We start from the raw sequence: 21,552 nt of genomic DNA, 5'->3' as shown, positions 1-21,552 counted from the left end.
ATACTGGGGAGAAGATATACCCTTACGGCTAGAGCGGTCGACCTCGAAGCTGGTGAACCAGGTTCGAGTCGGGGCAAATCACCTAATCTCCCCATGCCTAACAAAAATTAATGTGTCCTCTTGTAACGAAACTGGTGCTCAGATAAAACGCTCTGATACCTGATGTCTTGGGTCTACTTCGCGCAATATAAAAGTCACATTTCTCTTTTTTACCAATGTCTCACTCTCTTCTTACCTCTTCCTCTTGCACCTCTCAGTGTGTTTCTAAATTCCACAGAAAATATTGTTGCAAAACAAAAAATTTAGCTCTGTGTGAAAAAAAAATACTTTATCAAAGTTTGTTCGAACTTTCTGTTATCACTGTGTGGCTGCCCAAGGGTGGGTTCCTTGAGCTTTCAGGTGATTTTACCTGCCCTGTTTCTTAAAGTTTAAAGTAGAATTCGGTATTTTTTGGCACCACCAGGGCTTGCTTCTGCTAAAAATTATTTACATGTTGAAAGTTGTTCTGTACAGAGGTTGCCCAAAATATGTCTTACCTGGAGCCCAGAAATCCTTAAGATGATACTCCCTTGAGAGTGTTTGTGATTCACAAAAACAAAAGCCACTCTGCTGTCCTAATGTCCCATCGCAAATCCTGAGCGGAGAATTTGTTCATGGCCAAGAGCAGAGTGAAGGAAAAATACATGTTTTGTCTCTATCTTGCGAAAGTAAATTTTTTTTGCAGCTTCTAATCGACAACTCCCTCCTTAGTAAATGCTTTATGCTGAAAACGATGCCAAATGGAGTCTGGTGGACAAAAAGGGTGAAGGCAACAACGTGTTGATGATTTAATATCATGGAAAGACGTTCCCACAGCATGTGCTTACTCTGCCGGCTGGTACAAACAATTTATGACACTGCATGAAATCCTGATGGAAGGAACCCATATGTCCTCTTATGAAGTGTCTTTGTTCTTTAAGGCGTTTTGACAACTAGCCCTCCTCCCGTGCTGTCACAGCATCGACCGAGACATTGGCACTTACCGCTTCCTTGTTTCAGACACTAATACTGGCGGATCTGGAGCTCAGTGTGGGGACACCAGCAGGTCGCAACTAATAACAAAATGTCTTTCTTGCCACTCGTTGTGGAATGCAGCAACAAAACATGAATCTGAAATTGGAATTAATTAACCTGTGCCTGCCTGCACACGAATAGTAACACAGTAACTGTGGCAAATAGGAATAACAGCCAGCATTTCATGTGTAAACATATAAGTAATATTATTTGACTGTAGCCGGGCATATTATCAAGACAGGCGATAAAATTATCGTCACTTTAGCAGCAGAAAACTGCCGCTAAAACGGCGATAATGGGCTTGATAATATGCTCTATGGAATTCCAATTGAAGCTCAGGTTAGATGTCCTTCACATTTAACATGGGCTTCAATTGGAATTCCATAGAGCATATTATCAAGCCCATTATCGCCGTTTTAGTGGCAGTTTTCTGCCGCTAAGGCGGCGATAATTTTATCGCCTGTCTTGATAATACGCCCCTGTAGCATTACTCTACACTTTAGTATTATGCATGTCTAAGAAAAAAGCATCATCAAAAATCAACCAAAAAGTGCATAATGCTGTTGGAAGTTATGGCTAGATATAATACATTGTGGTAATGACCGCAAAACTGTTACTGGAAAAACTGATTCCAGTATACTGTCCAGAAATAGGACCCGTGACAGAAACAGGAAGGCTTAGATTTAATAACGCAAGGTTAGCAAAAAATGCTTCAGTGAGGTGTACAAATCCAATACAAATGCTTCTGTCAGATTTACAAAGTCATGCATCTCGGCATGAGGTGCAAAACGTTACATTTCGCTGTGGTCGGCATTCCAAAGGGTGGAGCGTGGACGTTCCGCGCATCCACCCATGAATTTGACACAACTCCAGATCTACAAAGGGTTGTAATCCTGACACTGCGGGATAGATATGCCTCTCAGAGGATGGCACAACGGGAACAATCTTTTTGTCTCCTCATTATTTCCTTCTCTGTGCGTGATGCATCCTGAATCACTAACAGAAAGAGGAAAATGCCTCTAATGATTGTTTTTGTACGGAAAACTATCTGTTTATGCACGCAACAGAGACCCCCTTCACTATAGGGTAAGGGTGTCTGTGTTGGTGCTTGGCAGAGTGCGTCAGCGCAAAGAGAACAGAAATACTCCTTATCTTCCGTAATCTGAAGCATTTCTGCTTTCTCCCTTTCACGCTACGCAGCCCAGTATGTTATCTTGCTGCCCTGCATTGCATGAAAGCTAAGATGCATTGTGTGCAATAATAGTAAATATGCTCCAAACTGTACCACTGGCTGTCATAACAAATATTTGTGTGTTTGGAAAATGCTCTGCATTTTTCTGGAATATGCTGAATCTGATGGCATCAGATGGCACCAAAAAGGCAGGGGCAGTGGAAGTGACATCACATATCCTTTTACCTTTATGTCATCAAAGGAAGTGATGAGGTGTGAACTTTGGCTCTGAATCTTCCCAGGAAGAGATGTCAATTGACCTTATTGTGGATGACATCACATAATTGCCATTTATGCAGTTCCATAATACCTGTGTGATTAATATAACATAACACAAATATTTGTTTTAAATACACCTGTATTAGGACTAAAACAGGATATTTGAAGGTGGTGGGGTGTGTTAGACCTGGCACCATTGCCTCATGTGTTTTTGCTGGTGTTAGATGATTTGGGCATGGTGCCACTGCTGTCCAATGCCACAGTGCAAGTGCTCCCTACTGTAAATTAATGTATGGATTAGTGATTCCATGATTGACTGATTTGGTTTACTTTTCACCCCCTAGCAGAATAGTGCACTGAGTGTGCCCAGGGCTTGTAAATCCAAATGCTGCTGGTGGGCTTGAAGCACTGATTGTGCCACCCACAGAAGCATCCTTGTAAAATGTGTCTAAGGGCTGTCATTACAGAGCCTGTGTGCAGTCTGGTATTGTCATGCTGACTGGGCAAGTGCACCCACTTGCCAGTCCCTAAACCTTCCTTTTTCTTCATATCGGACACCCCTATGGTAAGCCCAAGGGCAGGGTGCATGGTAAGTATAAGGTTGGACAAGCCCTGATGTGTGTGGCATGTCCTAATAGTGAATTACAGCCATTTTCATTTTTCACTATTGCAAGGCTACCTTTTCTCCATAGGCCAGAATAGGCAGTTAGATTATTACATCTTATAATCCTAACTGATTCAGGGAACATGGAAGGAATTCGAGTTTAGTATGCCTGAACTCAGAATGATAAAATATATCTTTTAGTGAAGTTGGTTTTAACATTCTGTGTTTGAAAATACCACCTTTAGAAAGTAGGTATTTTCTTGTCTAGCTATCCAAAGCCTGCCTCTGCTAGGTTGTGTATTCCTTGTCTGGAGTTTGAGTGACAGGGCTGGGGGATTCCAAGAGACAGAATGAGTCAGCCCAGTGGTGAAGAGAGAGATCTGCATTTAGATGGGTGGGAGGAGTTGCACTTGGGACCTGAATAGGGCTTTGACTGCCTTCCACAATGCTGGCTCCACCTCCTGTGGTCTGGCTGATGTCTCTGCCCTGCATGTGAAAGAAGAGAAGGAATGATGTCAACAAACTGCTCCAGGGCTGTCCTTTCCCTCCACAATGCTGGCCCCACCTCATGTGGGGCGTCTGATGTCTCTGCCCTGCACTGTGAAAGGAAAGAAGGAGTCTTGTAAACAGAGTGCTCCAGAACTGGTTTGGACTGGGCAAAGGCCTCTTGCCCTCAGAGGACAAAGGATTTTGGGGTATAAATATTGGGACCCTGATCCCAAGAATTAAGATCACTTTTGACAACAAAAAGAATCCTCAGCTGAGGAGAGGAACCTGAAGAAACTGAGGAGAGACTATTCCTAAGCTGAAGTGCTGCTTAGGGGATTGGCCTGCAGTGGTTGCCTTACTGCCAAAGATAGGAGAAAGAACTTTGTATGCTTTACTTTCAACTTGCGAAGGATCTCCGAGGGCTTGGAAAAGAGCTTGCCTACTGCTGAAGTCTCAGGGACAACAGACTTCAACCCCCAGCTCCCCAGAGTTCTTTGGAAGTGCCTGCTGCTGTTTTTGGGCCTTCTAAGGGACTACATGTTGCAAAGAGCTGAAAGCGCGACTCAACGAGGAAGAAGCGTGTCACTGTCCCTTCTGCTGCCGTCGCATCTCTGAACAGGGGTATCGCCGCTGTAGCTGTCGTATTGCACCGCATCGAGAGAAGCGTCTCGCAACAAGGAGGAAGCGTGTCGCATCTCTAAAAAAGGGTATCGCCGCTGTAGCAGTCGTATTGCACCACATCGAGAGAAGTGTCTCGCAACGAGGAAGAAGCGTGTCTTCGTTGCTGCTGCCGTCGCATCTCTGAACAAGGGTGTCGCCGCTGTGGCTGTCGTATTGCACCGCATCGTGGATGTTGCCGCTGTAGTTGGCGCATTGTGCGGAAGCTTCTCGCAAACGTCGGAGAAGAGTGTCGCAGCTGAGGCTGTTGCCGTCGCATTGCTGAACAAGGGTGTCGCCACTGCAGTTGACACATCAAACCAAGACTTCTTGCATCATCAGAGAAGTGTGCCACATCTGTAAGATCTTCATGTCTTCATTTCTTTGCACCGGAACTTTGCCGCATTTCCATCGCTGCAACATTGCCTGTTGTGGAAGCGCAACGCATCGTAAGGTACATTGACGCAAAGTGTTGCATCTAAAGAACTGAACTGAACTAAGCTAAAACTACCATTTTTAAGTATAGTATTGTGGATTGTGTGTTTCTGTCCATCTGTAGTGTTGTCACTGGGTTACTGTATGTGGTCACAAATGCTTTACACACTGCCTCTGAGAGAAGCCTGTCTGCTTGTGGCAAGCTACCAAGGGGGTGAGCAGGGGTTATTTTAGGAGTGTACCTCCTTACTCTGACTAGAGGCAAGGGTCCCTATTTGTCACAAGTACCTACCTGTGCCAACTAGAGACCCCCATATCTAACAGGGTGCAATACTATGCTTGCCCCAAATTCTAGCGAGAGAAGCAAGTGAGATAGACTAATCTAGACAGGGTTGTGGGCAGGTTTTCTCCCTAAAAAAATTATGAATAAGGTGGGGTCAAATTTTGCTTTTTAAAGCAAATGTTTCTCAAACATTTGCTAAAAAAATATCATCTGTGAAGACATTTGTTAAATATGCAAGTAATTTAATAGTGTGCCAAGCAAATGACACCTTACACTCTCCAGGAAGTGCCCCCCTTCTTTGAAAAATGTGCTATTGATACCCCTGTATTGCAAAAGTATTCACTATTTTGGAAATCAGTTTTTTGTCATGGGCACCCCATATGCCATTAGTGCCACCTGTGCAAAAAATAACATACAATTTGCCAGTCCCGGAATTTTGCTATTAATTTTGTTTATATAACATCAGTAACCCTTATGTCAAGATTTAGCTCTGATATGCCCTGCATTGTGTCCTGGTTGCACTCCTGCTGTACCTCACAGCTAGATTCCTTATGCTAAGAATCACCTCCATTTTGTTAGGTCCAGCATTTTGCGATGTATGCCTCTTATGCAAAGAATTACCTCTAGTATGCCAGCACCAGAATTTTGCATCGGATGTCCCACATGTCAAGTATTATCTCTAGTATCCTAGTGCCATTTTCTCACTGGTGCCTGTAATGCTAACAATTGCCTCCAGGAAGCCACCGGCAGAATTTTACCATGGGTGGCTATAAAGGCTAAGGATGGCCATAGGTTTGCCAAAGCCAGAGATAGACTTGCAAGCATAACATCACATTCACCCACAAAGTAATTCTTCTTAATACATAACCTTTGCAGGTACAGTTGGCCTGGCAGCTGGGGCGCTCGATCTCGGACCTTGGGATCTGGGTTCGAGTCTCGATGACAATGCTAGACGGCCTGTGATTCTGGGCAAATCACTTAATTTCCCAGTGCCTAACAAATATGAATGTGTGTCCTCATGTAACGTAACTGGTGCTATGTAAAGCACTCTGATACCCGATTAGGATCAAGTTCGTGCTATATAAAACTGTGCAAAAAAACCTTCAAAGAGATTTTTGGACCCTAGGAATATTAGACAGACTGATATGAAACTTTGATAAAAACTGTGTCACGGGTAACCATAGTTTGTCTTGCTTAATAGGCAGTTGAACTGCTGTGTAGTTCCTACAAATACATAGGATCTGCACGTTTAGACAACATAAACTAAGGGATTGGTGTCCAGACTGATTCCAGACACCCCAAAGGATATGTCAGGCTTTAGACCTGCTAGCTCAAAGTGTCACCATAAGCCCCCTAACCTTTCCAAGGAGCGAATAGTTTCTAACAACTATTGAACATGAAAACCCTTGATCCTTCAGGGATCGAGAAAACAGTACAGTTCTTTTCACTTATTGAATCATGCTCACTTGGTCTCAAAGAAATACTCAGAATAAACAATTGGGGACGTTTTCAATAAGCATTTATTGAACCAGCGTCATACTAGTATAAAACGTGTGTGCTGCGACATTATACAGAAACAGATGTATAAAATTACAAGCACCAACAGAGTAAATAAAAGGTAGAATTCTACCATGGTGCTAAAACAGTGAATATATGCAGGCATATAGATACATGAAAGTAATCAAGCGTACTTCTAAGATGCCACCCTACCTAAGTGTACCTAATTGTACCTAGCATGTATATGGGTGTAAAATCACTTATAACCTAGGAAAGAGCCAACCCTGTTACCTCATGGGAGAGAATGAGGACCCCATCTTGGTCTTGAGTTGGACACCCTACAAGTGATGTCAGACTGCTGCGTGTTGTAGCATCTGCAGGTTGGGACCTTAGCATCTAGTGTCAGCATTAAAGCTTGTCCTCCACCTATCTAGTGTTAGTATCAGTCTTTTATACAATAAAGATAGCTCAGAGTTCCTTACACAATAGATATGTTGTGAGTATGATTATGCACATGATCCTAGAACAATACCTCCTATTATGCAAAGCAGTGCTTTCACCCTAGGATTTAAATGACCATGACTTTTTACACAGAGTGAGTTCATGCTGTTATGTACGTCACGTGCAGGGACTTTTCTAAGAATCCTCATGCATAATAAATGAGGCTAGTTTCCAAGAAACATATCTACATTTATTCAGCACATAACTGGGTAAAAGGTCAATGCTAGAACCGTTATGCAGAATAAGCTAGGACAAATGTAGGTAAAAGGTTTTGTAGCTACCTAGGCCTATATTGGGGAACACTGAGGTACATAGTAGAACTACAGTATTATTCTTTCTTTCTATTCGATTCTTCTTACAAAACATTTTCCACTGTGCTTTAAAGAAACCTTCTCTATGTTTCTAATTAGATGTAATGGCATTAGCACAAAGGCTAACTAATATGCCTTTAAATAAACTAATAGACCATGCATCACAAGTGTCATCCTAGAAAATATGTAGAATGGAAAATGCAAATGATTATTCACAGACTTTATTATCTTGAGCCCAAATACTTGACCAAATAAATATAAGATGATAATATGTAAAGAACTCAGGCATCTGGTCTCCTTAAGTAAAAGTTCATGACCAACATTTTTCATGCTGTGAAACTTTCATCCTACATAAAATGACCAGAGTCAAGAACAATCTATTACACATTAAAACTAACAACTGAGTTGTATTTGCAGCTCAGGAAACATATTGAATTTTGATCTAAATGGTATCCTGAGTTGACAATGTACACTTCAAATCATTCTTCCATTGTAGTCAAACTTTTGCTTTAATCTTAGGAATCTTTCGAAGCTTTAAGCAGTTTGTAAATGAAAGATGACTTTTCTTCAAAAATATGTACTGTGCCAATACATTTGGTGCAGTCTCTGTGTCAACGTCTTGAGCTTAATTTATTTCTAAGAATCACTGCATAGGAGCACTAAGGGGAATATGTACAAGGATTGGAAAAAAATATTGCTAACATTAATTAGCAGCAAGTTTTTTTTATTGCAGCGTACCGCTGCAAGCTATTTCCAAATTAGCGAAGTATGTACAAGCTGACGCTACGTGGCAATAGTTTCTCATGTCAGTGGAAATTTTGAACATTAACAACAGCGTCTCGGCAACACAAATCTTGCAGCTAATGTGAAAAAAGTGGTGGCAGGCCAGTCAGCGCGCAGAAACTGCAAGCAAATTAGAGAGACGCCACTTTTTTCAAGTTAGGCTGGAAAAGCAACTACAAAGCCTCCGCAAAGTATCACAAACTGAGAAAAAAAAGTGAAGAACCATGGATGAAGCTGGACCCAGTACTGCAGGAGAAAACAACCCCCCAAATAGCCAGGAGGCCCTGCCAGAGAGCCAGGAGAAGGGCAAAGGGAAGAGGAAGAGGAAAACTAGGTTCAGCCAGCAGGAAAACCAGGTCCTGATTGCAGAGGTGACAGAAAAACAACACCAGGTGTTTGTCAGCTCCACTGTGTCATTGGGGACCAAGTATGCAATATGGCAGTCCATCACAGCCAAGGTGAATGCTGTAGGAGATGTGAGGATGATAGTGACCAACTGCAAGAAGCCCTGGCATGATGCTAAGCACTATACCAAGGAGAAACTGTTGGTCAATTTCAATGGAGCACTGCAGACCGGAGGAGGGAGTCCAGCGCCACAGGAGGAGCTGGATGCATTGGAGGAAAAGGTGTCTGCAGTCATTGGCGAGGAGTCCGTGGTTGGAGTCCAGGGACAGGATACTGATGAATATGACCAGAAACATCAGTAACATGGTGAATAACAACCAGGGACTGGGGGTGGATGGGCCCAATGTCACTCATGCACAATAAAATATCTACCAGTGCACATCCACAATGACTGCAGATCTTATCACAGATACTCTTGTCCCTCGGGGTATAGACACATATCTCCCTAATCATCAAATATATTGCAAGACACCACACATGTTTGGGGTCATAGACTTGGAAACCTGCACAGAAAAGTAATTCTAAACATACCCAAGGATTCATATATGACCACAATATAAGGGCAACATGAAAGAGCAAAGGGGCACATTGCTTGGAGATGCGGCAGGTTGGCAAAATGTCCCTCTTGCAAGTGAGCATGCTACCACTAATGTCAGCACACATGCACCATTGTGCACGTCTGTCTGAGTAGTGTGAAAGAATGTGCATGTGCAGTTAGGTCCCCTTTATGCACATCTACAATCTGCAAATCAAGTCAGACACCCTTGCACTATGGTGCATGTGTGCTGACATCGGTGGTGGCATGCTCACTTGTGCACATAATCTGTCGCATTCACAGTACATCCTCATATTGTCATCATAGAGATGCAGCCCTTTGAAGGCAAATTGTATGTGCATGGTATTGAGGCAAGGGGGACATTTTGCCAGTCGGTCGCATCTCCAGGCAATGTGCCCCTTTCCTAGTTCATTAGATGCAACCCTGTGTACACCAAGAGAGAAAGCATGGAGTGAGTCTGCATACCATGAACACATGCATTGTCACAACATAGTGATCATGCAGCCTTCTGTCTAAAAGGTGCATATCCCACAATGCACCCATTCAGCACAGTTAAGCCAAAATGTTATGTCATACCATAAGCAGGGGGGACATGCCTTCAACAGTACAGTGCATGGACTACGCATATCAGGAATGTGTCACCATAATCTTTTACAATGTGTCTTGCTGTGTACCATTCTCAAAGAAGTAAAACGTCCATGTAAAGAAGTATGACAAGTCAAGTATTACACCAAGCAAGAAAATCAATTTAGCAACAAATAATGTCTAATAGAAAAATGGCACCATCACCCCTTAGCTCAAAAAGCCCTTCTATACTCTCAAGTTCAAACATGTGCCATACCTAAAATTGTACTATACATTATTTCTCATGTGACTTGCCCATTACACATTGATGTGCATGTAAACAAGTATTTTGGGAAAGTCAACAGTGTCAGTGAACACATATGCAGTCATGACTGTTATCATCTGCACACAAACACTAGCAGCAAACATTCTGAAATAGTACAGCATGTATAATCAATGTTTGCATCTGCATGCAATATTCACAAATACACATCACCCTGCCACTCACACATGATGTGGTGGGGGTGTAGGGTGATAGGGCCTGAGCAGCACTAATACGTCTTTTGGAATCCACAGCCCTGAAATCTAGGCCCACTTACAGACTACATGTGGTGTCAGCGTTGAGGGTAATGGGTGTTGTAACTTTCTGTTCAGCCTGCAACAACAATAGAAAGTCACCATGCTCCAGTCTCAAAACGGTTAGGCCAACAGGAGAGCAGCAAGCAATGCATGCATAGAAAAACATGCATGACGCCATGCACACAATAGAAATCACAAAACCCAAAGCTATTTGTATGTACATGTGCACTGCAATGAGCAGCACATAGAGAAAAAGCTAAATCATGGATGAATAATGCATTTCTCCTTGTTTCGCCATCTTAAGAACAGTTTTTACCTGGTCTTAATTTTTGTGTGGCCTCCTATGTGCGCCACCCTGGCTTGTACATACTGGGTAGTGTAAAAATGAATTGGCGTTGTAGTGGAACGCACACCGCAACCCCCACTGCCCACCCCTTATACGCTAAGCATAACATGAAAGAGGGCCACATGTACCAGGCAAAGGTAAGACACGTTAATTGGCTTAATGCTGTGTTGTACATAAGGAGCATCTTATTGCCAACACAACGTCAATATAGGTGACGTTGTTGTGGCGATAGGGGCTTGTGCATATGCCCCTATAAATGTAAATTGTCATGCTATCTTCTTGTACACTAATCCAATGCATGATCATACTATAAAACAAAGAATTGTGATATTGGGGCACACTGATAACTTTAGATATTGGTGATTGAACCAGCGGTCAGCTATCTTGGGTGAAAACGGGATATCTCCCCCTGGCCAATGGGGAGTGTGTTCAACAATGTTTGTAACACTAAGGGCTAATGCTTAGTGTCCCCCTGCTGCACTCCCTTGGGATGGTCCTGATGGACGTAAATGAATTTCACAAATAAATGTATCTTAGTTTTACACAAGTAATCCAGATGTATTAATCCTTGTAGTTCATCATCCTGATACTTCTCATAGATGAATATACATATTCAAACAAAATTCTAATTTCCACATATGGTTGAACTATCCCTTCATTTAATCCCAATGCATTTCGAGTCGTGAGACTCTTCATCAGGGGACAGTAATCCTACAAATGTAATAAGCTCAAGTCAAGATCAAGGCAAAAAGCCTTTAAGCCAGAACAGCATAAACAAAAATAGGATGTTTTCAAAAATACATTAGGTCATCGGGACCATCCCAAGGAAGTGCAACAGGGGGACACTAAGCATTAGCCCTTAGTACTACAAACATACTATGAAACACATATACAAACGCATCCCCCTTTACATTGCAGAGGGAGAAACATCACCTCCTGTACAACAGCCTGTCCCACTCTTCAATAATGAAGAAGCACCGACCACCACAGCTGTCTCCCAGGACCTTTAGGACCCACTTCTGGCATTTCAACGTCGTGTGGTAGAGGTCCAGCAGGAGATGGCTGGTCAGGTGCGGTTGGGGTTTTACTGCTTGGCTGCCAAATTAGATGGGTGGGTGTCTCAGTTCCATTCGGGATCACCTGCAGACCATCACAGACACCCACAGTCTGCTCAATGCTCTCCAGCATTTCATGGCTGACATCGCTGGAGTACTGATTCACAGACAAGAACAACTGTCCAGTCCGCTACATCAAGGTTGGGCACAGATGAATGCTGCTGCTGCTTCAACTTCCACATCTCCGCCCCCTGAAGTGTCAGTGCTTCACAGTGGAACTGACAATCTACCACCACGCACACCGGAGGCACATGACACATCAGAGGACGATGATGTTGCCGATGCTGAAATATTGCTAAGAAGAATGCAGTAGAATTCATCTATGCCAAATGGTCAGTTTTGCCTTGGATCTGTGCTTTGCATCATGCCCCGGAACATCATCTTCCAATGTCCACTGTGACACTTGGACCTCAATATGGACCGCCATAATTTGTGTTGTTCCCAAAGACACTGCAATCAGCCTGCTGACTGAACTCTACCTCTTCCTCTGGACATGTTCCACCCAAAGGACTCTGTCAGGCCCTCCACTGGGCATCTATGAAATGTGGGGGTTGTTTGACCAAGTACTGTGGCAGTCTTCACCAAAGCCAATGCACATGCAAATTAAAACCTTTAATTTACACAGATGTGTGTTTATCATGACCATTCAGGTATAGAAGTCTTCAAAAATGTTTGAGCACCGAATCCATCCAAATGTACACTGAGTGACATATGATAAATGTTCATGTTCAACTGTGTCACAGATCAGCAGTGAGATGACTGGGCATGTGAGATCTAGCTGTGCCCTCATTGATCAAATGTAACCTACTAGCAATATCCCAACATTGCCCTCCATACATGATGGCAATAGGCATGTGTGGTAATAGGTCTAAGTCTGTCGCATGCCACAAGTAGTGTCTCCCTTTAGCATTGAAAACAATTTGCAGATCTACTTACATGCTACGGAGTGGACAGAGATTGTTGTGATGGGGGTCATTGTATGCCATACTCCAAGATTGAGCACACCATATGCACATAGATAACGATTCGTTATGGCACATATCGCCCACCTCCTATTGGAATCACAATGTCTGTTTCAGTGAAGCTGTGTTGGCAATAGGGACTTAGCCTAAAGTGCAAATCCTCAGTCAGACACTTACTGTGGCTTAACAATGCCTTGGAAACAAGTAACCCTCTCCTGCTGTGCTCACTGTCAAAGGAGAGGGCAATGTGTCCAGGGATGTGTAGTGCACTGAACATAGCACATAGTCAGATGCCGTACCACCATTTGAAGTGTGGCATCACTACGAGGCAATGACAAAAGTAACAGCTGGGAAAAGTGGGTATGACACCGGCACTACATGGAGCAATGCTACTGCAGAACTGTGTTCTGCCTTGTGCCATGCACATTTCATCTGTAAATTTACAACATTGTGCATGGGCAGGAGGGGGAGCCTTCAGCCACTGGAACAACCAATTTTCATAATGATGACACACTTGCACTATGCAGCCAGTGTGCCTATGTCTGTGCATGTTAGATGGACTTAGCGCCAGGCTCTTGTGATTTGCATGGTGTGGACGTAATCTGTGGAAAACAGTGCATACATCCATCATCATCATGGACAAGAGTTGCAATGTCAATGTCTGTTCAAGGCCATTTCCTACATTGTGTTGTGAATGTGCAACAACGTGAAGTCCTACCCAGTGAGTCACACATAAGATGTTAAACTTCACAAAAGATTGTCCCTAGCCTAGGCCATAACTCCAACTTGCCACACTGTAATGCATTCAAGTATACTGTGATCAAATCAAAAGGATCCTGACACTATCTGTAAAGCTAAGTAACATGTCATGACCACACATACACATTCAAATGATTGCCCTGAGATTTAATAAGTTGGAAACAAGGTAAAAAGCAACCCTCCACTAAACCACTTCAGACATAAGTGCAAACAGAATTCGAAAACAGTATACATTTATAAAATTTAACAAAATTAACTGCCATAGACAGACACTAAGCACTACTACAATCTTAAATAACTATGACAAAGTGAATAATAACCTAAACTATCTAACATTACTAATACTAAACAAGCAACAACATATCTGAGACATCAACCCCCGTCTCAGCCTTAATGCAAATCAGAAGACAGGACAAATACATCTTATCTAAACATAAACTAACTACATAGATATCAAACACAAATATATATTTTGTTGTAGTTTTTTAATTGTTTTATAGGAACAAATACATCAACCCCACACCCAAAGGAAAAGGAAACTTATCCACAAATACTACAAGATGATAAATAAAAAACTATGCTAAAATCTAACACTATTACTACACTACAACTATACTACCTAACAAATAAAAAACGTACCTATCACTAACTAATATATAAAAATAACATTTGGGGAATGTAGAAAAGGGGTATTGGTCTCCATTGGCCAGTTCAAAATGGGACACCCAGGGCAGCCTTTATGTCCTGCAGGTGGGTGGACTGCTCCAACATCTCACGTTCCAAATGTGCCAACCTGATATTCATGTTCATGATTGTACGACGATGCCGCATAGTGAATGGGACCACCTGATCAGATCCTGCAACTGCCATTGTAGCTTGTCCTTGGGTCTGTGAGGGGGCAACTTATTGTGTTCCAGATCCTGAGGCTGCATCTTGTCTCGGTGTTCTTCCAGGGGGATGTGCAGATCCCTGCTCATGTTGGGACCCAAACCTGTCTCCAAAAGTGCCCGGTCTGGCCTGTGTCTCACTCTGGCTATGTCCTTGGCCTACATTGGGCAACAACTTCTGCCTACCAGCTGCACGGTCAGCTTGATACCTCCTTGACATGTTGCAGTATCCCTTGGCTACCTTGTTTATGTGGAGATACCAGTCCTTCCTGACCTTGAATGCATGGGCCTCCACTGGCACAATGTCTGTCACATAAGAGCAATGACCATATGTGAGTCATGAAGACTATGCCAAATCTCTCCATTTAACACAGAAACACTAGGTCAGTGAAACATGGGAACCTACACTCTAACAAAAGATTGTGAAGTTTAAAATTAACATGTACAATGCAATGTAGAAACAATGATCAGTTACAACATGCTGGCAACACTGACATGATAGTGCAGGGCATGTGACTGTTAGTGCCACAACCCAATGAGACTGTCAGGGGCATATGTACAAGCCCATGCCAATTACATACATAGGCCCACCTTTGCTAGTTGGTGGGTGAACGTGGCATTGAAAGCCTTGGCTTAAAGCGACGCCCTGGTAAATGTTTAAAGCTGTTAAACAGCATACATACAATAGTACTGTGCGGACCTGTGTCTGACACCGCACAGCCAGATAACCACTACCTACTTGTGCATAATATGCCACTCTTGTATAGTCATCTCAGTCAAGGATGTACCCGCATTCTATATCTGGTCATACTCATCACCAACTCCACTCACATGTCTCCTCTCCTGTCTGTTCACTCTGGAATCACCATGCACATGCTGTATTGACAGAGCACATTGATATTTATTGCATGGGTATGACTGACTAGGGATGTGCAAACATACATCAGGAAGACATATGAATTCCTTCATCTTCACTTACAAATTTTTACACCCTTCACAATTCCACAAAACCCTATCACACTGGAGTCAAAGTACATGTGATACACACACATACTGCATAGTACTAAGTACATGATTTGATCCAGACATTCATCACAGCTCACATTGACAACATTTAATGGGTATACTCACCAGTGGCGTGTGGGTCCCTGAAGGCGTTGATATCCCCCTGTGTGATGAGTGGTCTTCCAGCTGTGAGACATAAAACAAAACGTGTGTTGGTCACCAAAAAATTAATTCACACAGGTATCCTATTCATCATCCAATTTATCACCATCAATGTAAATGTTCTTTAACTGTACTTTTGCAGTTTATGTTACATACATGATTGTGTTGAGTTTGCTGTTATTCCCATAAGACATGAAAATGCAGAGTTAGGCCAAACAAGACAATCATGCTTGCACATTCACACATTTTGTACAGACGACTTGTTTGACACATTGCCAAGGCCCTATTTCCTCAACAAACATCATGTTCTCCATGCTCTTTTGACAATAGCATTGATGGAGATTGCACATGGGTGTGTCAAAACTATTGACGGTGTATATCACTTTTTAGATCTCATATGATACATTTTTTAAGTTTCATATCTCATAGAATGTTACTCTAGACAGAGGTACAAGGGCAGGGTACATAGTATGCTGCACCAATATGGAATGTTAGTGAAAAGCTGATCCTATCTCAGCAAAACTCAGAGAAAAGCATTATTCCTCATATTTCTTGCTTTTCACATGATTGGTGCCTTGTGCAGCACACATGTAATGATTAAAATGCATTGTATTGTTTATGTACTGTAGGGTCACACTTCTTGTACATGCACAATATTTTCCCTGCACGCAGACACACTTGCACTATGGTGCAAGTGTGCCTGGGTTGGCACTACATTTCAATTTTTTGCACCAGCGCTGGTGGAAATGCAAACCTGCATCATATGCTTGTAAACATAGTGCAGTGTTGCGTTTCTTCAGTGGAAAAGTTAGGCCTGAAGGCATGATGTAGAACGACTCACTCTGCAAATGTCTTGTACATAAACCCCATTGTTTTACCGACAGCATATTTTATTAGTAACAAAATTGTTCATTCAACTAATTTGATGTTGTACTTACCATCTTGTTGGCCAATGAGGACTCTAAGATGGTCCAACATGTCACCCTCACAGCCAACGCAATCCTGCTATTGATGCTTCCATTGTCGGACAGTCCTATCCACACCAAAGACCTGCTGCATCTGGCTCCCAGCATTCTCCCACCTCAACTTCTTCAAACATACCGCATAGCCCTGCAGGATTCGACCCCCACTTTCAATCATCAATGGCAGTTAGTACTTTACTAGCCAGAGGAAGGCCCCCAATGCCCCTTCCGAAATCCTGCCCTCCCTACCCGTACACACCATCTCCCAGCACACACCTAAACCCACCCCTAAAACATAAAAACCCAAATATATACCCCAACAACTATTAATAATTTAAAATACCCCTTGGACAAACACCCAACAACAAATAGTACTAGACACAAAACACAAGTAAGGACAACTACACAAGACTTCACAGGGACACTAGGGACAAATTATAGGACACAACTATACTCTCAAAACTAAATTCAGCAGCACACAAGACCAAAAACCTCCAACACTCTCCACAATCACTAGAAGTGTGCTGAAAAGTGAAAGTGAAAGTGCACAGTGCTCCTCCAGGCAACAGGATGCATGCTGACATCACTTCCAGTGTGTTTGTGGCCCTTTTTTTGACTTGCAATCATTTTCTGCAAGCAAATTGGCTTTTGCAGTAATATTTTGTGTTTTCACATGTATTTAGCTATATTTTTCTATTGCGGTTATGAAAAAATTATCGCGTTAGCGTCAATGCAGCAAAAATCTTTGCCTCAGATGAACTGTATTTGCTGTAATTTCCTCTCTGACCCCAAAACAATCCCTAAAATTCATCTCTAACCTCAAAACACACCCTAAAATTCATTTCTGAGCCCAGAACACACCCTAAAATTCATGTCTGACCCAAAACACACCCTACAAATCATCACTGACCCCAAAACACACCCTAAAATCCATCTCTGACCCCAAAAGACACCCTAAAGTTAATCTCTGACCCCAAACACATACAATTCAACATCAATACCTGCTCATTGTTTAACTTTCACTTGTTAGATGGATGTACACATGCAGAGTATGAACATGCACACAAGGTTTTTGTGTTGTGATATTTTATTGCAGAAAGTATGCTTATGTGCATTTTGTACAGTCAAGACTAAGAAAGGGTTGTCATATTTTTATTAGGGGTGGGCGGAATTTGAGAAGTCGCGCTACGCAAAGCTGCGCTAAATGGTAAAAAATCTCTGCGAGCATGCAAAAGTTCTGCGAACACACAGAATTTCTTGTTCTGCCCATTCGTGATGCTTTTTTTCCTGTTCGCGAAAGCTGTTTGCGTGCTTGCCGAGAAATATCTCGCAAACACGCATTTTGAAAGCACGAGCAAGCAAAAAATTCTGCGAAGCGTGGAATTTTTGGCAATTGCGCGTTCTCCATGGAACACGAAAATACCCAAATTCCGCGAAGGGAACAGAATTTACCGTCCAGGCCTAATTTTTCTAAGGTATGTGAAGAAATTGTGGATTATTCTGTCCCTTCATGCAGTTCCTGCAGCCATAGCTGGGGTGAGTGCAGCACCAGCCTCTTCTTCTTTGTCATCCTCAGGATTGTCCGGTTCATCCAGATCTTCAATCCATGGTGCATTGGTGCGGACACATATGATGTGCTTTCAGGGCTGTACAGCAGCCTGCCGTCTGAGATGACGAGGCACCTGAACCGTGACTTGAGCATGCAAAATGTTCTCTCCACAATGAGCCTGGTGCGTCCAAGTGCAACCTTGTAACATCTCAATGCCTGGGTATTTGATGTTCTGAGTGGTGTCATCAGCCATGGAAATAGTGCATATCCTTAATCACCTGTAACATAAAATGGAGAGATGTGTCCATTAGTATTTGTGCATGCTGTGTTTGCTGAGTTTCTATTTTTGTGTGTGTGGTTTGTGCTACTTAGGTAATTTAGCTGTGCCATGTGTAGCTTCAGACAATTGTCTAGTATCAATGCAAATTACATTGCCTTCCAGCTGCTTGTCCATCCTCCCTATGCTATGTTATGGTAGCGGCTGTGCATTACTCTGGTGCAACTAAGGCAGACAAAATGCAAGCAAATGTGCGTCCGTCTCTGACCCAACCACAACCAGTACCAGGGACCCTGGATCTCATAACGTCTACCTCTATGATTCATACGCCATCCTCGCACTCAACCCCAGAACGAAGTACAACAGACAACAGGCCACATTGAACACCACCCACGGCCAGTTATCCTGCCTCCACTGCCGCAAGACCTTCACCACCGCCACGGCTGCCAACACCGCCAATGCACTAAGATGCATCCTCATCACCATGCACTCTCTGCACAGACACACCATGGACATCTGGTACCTCCGGGACACACTCTCACCCAACATCACCTAATTATGGACAGCTGGACCACCAACTCCTCTGCCCCTGACATCACCCTCACAATCCCGGACAGACACAAGATCCAGAGAGAACACTGCCCCAAACACCCGGCAGGAGTCCTCACCATTGCACATGAAAAAGTCCCTCTGCCTCTCTACCTCCAGCAACACATTTGCCACCACTGAAGACATGCACTTCCAGGTCCAGTCCAGCCCAAACTTCACACAATGCGGCACACTTGCCTACCGACTCCCCGGACACATGGACCGCTTTGCCAACACCATCAATAACCTCTTCCCTCCCACACCATCACCTCCATGGACTACATACTCATTGGAGACCCGGACTTCCACCTCAACAACACCAACTCCACCAACTCCACTTCCCTCTGGATGAAGAGCTCGCCAACATGTGACTGAAACAACTCTTAACCACACTGACCCACAAGGCAGGACACACCCTTACCCCTTCTACGCAGGAGAATACAGCGTACACTTCAACCACACCACACAGCACCCATGGACCCACCACCACTGCATACACTTCCTCGCAAACAAACCAAGCCAGCCAAACCCGCACCTCATGCCAGGCAAAGGAACTGGAGCTGAGTCACTGATGAGCAAATGAAATCAACCCTCAACTGCAACAGCCCCAACGCTGCAGCAGACGCCAAAGACGCTGCCAGGGAATCCCACACATGGACCTTAAACTGCACAGACAAACTACTACAGACCGCACAGCAGCAAATCAGCATCGTTCACCACCAAACTCAAAGATTCCAGACACACCTCCAACCCCTGGAGAAACTACAAGACACATGTAAACTTCTAGACATACAAGAATACCATGTCCAGATACCACCAACGCATCGGTAACACTGAAAGGAGCTTCATCCATGGCATAATAGTTGCATACACCACCAATTCCAAAGACCTCTTCAACGTCATCCATGAATTCACCAAGACCACCAGATAAGCCACAGACAATGCTAACCTGGACATGTCTCTATCTGGATTTCCAAGCAACTACAGCACCGAGACTGCCCTACTCACTGCCACAGACAACATCCACACCCTCCTGGACCAAGGCCACACCACAGCCTTGACTGCCACAGACAACATCCACACCCTCCTGGACCAAGGCCACGCCACAGCCCTGATTCTACTTGACCTGTCAGCAGCATTCCACACCGTCTCCCACCGCTGACTAGCGGGCAGACTACATGACGCAGGCATAAAAGGAACCACCGTTGACTGTATATGATCATTCATCACTGGCAGAAGCAAAGGGACCAGACTGCCCCCCTTCTTCTCTGAACCCACAAATATTCACATGCGGAGTGCCCCAGGGATCATTGCTCAGCCCAACACTCTTCAATATCCACATGGCCCCCCTCACTGCCATCGTCTAACAGCACATCCTAGTATCCTACACCAAGGACACCCAGCTCATCCTCTCCCTCACCAAGGAGCCTGCCACCACCAGACTCAACTTCCAGGAAGGAATGCAGGAAGTTGCAAATTGGATGAGCAACATCTGCATGAGACTCTACGCAGAGAGGACATAAGTTGCCATCCTTGGAAACACCCCAGCTGCAAGTAACAGCACCTGATGGCACTACGCTCTCAGCAGACCCACAACTCACACAGACCATGCCAGAGACCTGAGCATCGTACTCAAATCATCCCTCTCCATGTACAAACAGGTCACCGCAGTCACATCCATTTATTTCAACACCCTCCGCATCCTCTGTAAGAGCTTGAAATAGATCCCTCCCAAATCCAAGAATACAGTCACCTACGCACTAATATCCATCAATCTGGAATAGAAGACACGCCCTCTGCGCCAGAATGGGACAGTCTCTGCTCCGCAAGCTCTTGACTATGCAGAACAGCGCCACCACACTGGGGCTTGTGTTCACACTATCTCATAGGTCCTGACTTTCTATGACACCTACTTGATTCCCACTTCGCCCAGCATTTGCAGCTGTGTGACAGAGAGGTAGGACCTTGGATAAAAGTTTGTCTACAAGGCTATCCCCCCGAGACCGCATTCCCTTGGGTTCTTGTATATGGTGGGTGGACATATTTCAAGGCATGTTGTATGACATTGTATGACATTTGCTACATGTGCATTCTCATATTTGTGTGCTACATGATTGTGGGCTTGATGTGTATGGTGTGTTCAGTTGGTTTCCAACAAGCAGTCCCTTTTCTTATGTGCCATTCTCAAACCGCTGGTTGATGATGGACTGCTGAAAGATACACACTCCCTGGAAACTTGGCTTTGACATTGGTGAACAAGCCACGGTTATTCATGATTGCCTCCACGTTCATGGAGTGTGTATGCTTCCTGTTCCAGTAAATGTGTGCAGTGTCCGCAGGAGGTACATGTAGGACATGGGTGCAGTCAATTTCCCCAAGCACATTGGGAAAGCCAGCAATGGCATAGATGCCTTGTTTGGTGTCAAGCTGTTCTTGCGTAGTGATGGGGAATCATATGTACTGTGGCATTAGGCTGATGATGGCATCCAAGACATTTGGGAGGAACCTTGAAAGGGATGACAGGGAAACTCCCCCAACTCTGGCAGTGGTTGGTTGGAAGCTACCTGAGGCCAACATGTGCAGCACTGCTAGAAGCTTTGTCTGCGGAGGGGTGTTGGTGCAACGCTGTATTGGTGCCTGCAGCCTGGGGTCTATCTGGGTAAATATGTGGAGGGTGGAGGACCTTTTTAGCCTGTAGTGGGCTATCACATGTTCTGGTGTCAGGTCTATCAGGGTGATGTGTTGTTGATTAGACCCACAGTCTTCTTTGGAG

This window comes from Lissotriton helveticus, chromosome 2_1, assembly GCF_964261635.1.
Source record: "Lissotriton helveticus chromosome 2_1, aLisHel1.1, whole genome shotgun sequence".
Classification (NCBI taxonomy): Eukaryota; Metazoa; Chordata; class Amphibia; order Caudata; family Salamandridae; genus Lissotriton; species Lissotriton helveticus.
Note: the sequence above shows the minus strand (reverse complement) of the source record.